We start from the raw sequence: 2,523 nt of genomic DNA, 5'->3' as shown, positions 1-2,523 counted from the left end.
GGTATAGAAACTCACCTTAAATCATTGATCCTCGTTAACTTAGCTTGCCCAAATGCCAGTGCCTCATTTGTCCGGGCAGCAACTAAGCACAACAACCCATATTCTAGTCAAACCAAAGTGTTTAACTTTAAAACCCAAAATTCAATTATCTTATAAATTTTTTTTGACAGTTTCAGAAGTCCTTACTCCTTTTTCTCAAACCATTAATATAAAAAGATAGGAAGGCTTACTAATTCTTAAAATTCTCTACTTCTAGAATTCAAATCTCATGATCACAGCTCCATGCAATGCTCTTCTTAACTTCCTATTCTTCCGAGCAAATGAAGAAGATGATGGAGATGAGATGAAAATTGTAAATAGAATTGAAAAGAATTCCTTTGCAGGAATATCCCTTCCTACATAAAAATATTCCCATTTGCATTGTCTCAATGGTCCAAAACAGCCATCCGTCGCTAATCATTCTGTCTCCCACTAAGGAACCAGTCAGTTACAACTTAACCAAACCAAGATTGGAACTCAACCATTCACTAATCAGTCACAAAAATTTCCCAAGTTTTCTAGTAGAGCTTGCCATCTTACCATTTTGTTCAATTAACTCCCACCTTTCATTTAAATTTAAGACTTTTTGTAAAAACCAGGTGTGAAAACCATGAAGAAAATCAAGTAAACTTTCCTTCAAATGAAGGAAACTATCCACCTAAATGAAAGAAAATCAATGGGGAGACGTAAAAAATAGAAGGATTCAAAGGGGCTCAAACTAGTAATAATATGGGTCATATGCTTGAGGGAAAACGTATCACCAAACAACACAAAAAGTTAGAGAGCAATACTCAGAGTTAAGAGTAGAAAATTAGAAAAAAAATGAGAGCATTAGTGTTCAGAGTGACGCAAATGAGAAGAGAGAAGGCAAAACGAGAGTAGTGCCACGGTGAAGCACCTTGGGAGCAACTTTACAATTTTCCTGACTTTTGTCTATTACTTTGTTATGTGTTGAGAACATGATTGCAACTTATTTCTTTGCTTTCAGTTTAATTATTATGACTTAATTTTTTTGATGCTAGAATAATCTCATTCCTTAAGTTTTAGATATTAATGCTTTGCTGAATATGTTTTGTGTATTTGGTTGTTTACTCATTCAAGTATTATCATGATCACACTTTCTAATGCATCAATAAGGTCACACCCGGTTCTCATTAAGGGCCTGAATTTAAAGAAGAGACGGGGAAAAATTAAATAAAAATAGAAGTTGGCGAGCTCTATTGGGAAAATTTGGAGAATTTGTGACTATTGGGCAATTAGTGATTTGGTTAAGATGGAACTAGCTAGTTCCATATTGGGAGGCAAAATGATTGTCGATGGATGGCTATTTGAGCCATGAAGATCGTGTTAGAGGAGTTATAAATTTGGGTGAGAATGGATATTCCTACAAAAAGGAATTTTTCTCAATTCTGTTTGGAAATTTCTTCTCCTCTAACTTGTCTTCTTCGGTTGTTCCGAAGAAGAGGAAAATTTGGGAGAGCACATCATGGAGCAGTAGTCATGAGATTTGAAGTTTGGAAGTAGAGAATTTAAGGAACTGATAAGTTTTTCTATCCTTCTATACTCGTGGAATTAAAGGATGAATTACAGTAAGGATTTCTTAACACGTTTCAGTATAAAAGGGTTTCAGGTTTTAAGGTTAAAGTGCCTTTAGTTTAGCTGATATATGGTTGTCATCCTTAGTTTCCAGTACGATGGAAGCTCTGGCACTTGGAAAGGCTAAGTTGAAAAGGATGAAGAAGTTCTTGTGAGTTTCTATGCTTAGCCCTGAGTGTTTGTTGATATTGCACTATTTGAATGGTCTGTGTTTGAGTTGTTTTGAGTCTGTCTAAATCTATTGCTGTGTATGGACATGGAAAATGAACATACTGAGTATGAATCATGGCACATAAGTACCTATGTTGATTATCATATGAATATGATTTGACTAAGTTATCAATGGCGTACTGTATGACACAGAAAGAAGTGTAAGAACTTGAGTGATATGCATGTTTATTTTATGTGGAATAAAGAGGGAGTTACTATGATGGCTTAGTTGAAGATAGGAAAAATTGGTGTAATAAACGACTCGGCGGACTGATGGGGATCCAAGGGAGTTTGAGAGGCATCATGAAATGGTATTTACTAGCTCACTAGAGCAACACCGTGACTACAGTCTATTGACTCTATGTAGCGACACTATGACGATGGTAAGGTCTTTTAGGGTGACATCTCAAATGAGGTACAACATGTAAGACCATAGCTTGGTTATGGCAACCAATAAAGTCTACCAGGATATTAAACACGGGGTTACAAAGTGTAAGAACATAGCTCGACTGTGGCAACCAATAGAGTCCGCCAGGACATTAAACATGGGGTTACAAGGTGTAAGACCATAGCTCAGCTATGACAATAGATAAATGTCTTCCAAGACAATAAACTAGGAATGTTTTTAGAACATTGAACGAAAATTCACTAAATGAATTGCGCAGCATATAGTATGAT

Source organism: Gossypium hirsutum, chromosome D13 (genome assembly GCF_007990345.1).
Source record: "Gossypium hirsutum isolate 1008001.06 chromosome D13, Gossypium_hirsutum_v2.1, whole genome shotgun sequence".
NCBI lineage: Eukaryota > Viridiplantae > Streptophyta > Magnoliopsida > Malvales > Malvaceae > Gossypium > Gossypium hirsutum.
Note: the sequence above shows the minus strand (reverse complement) of the source record.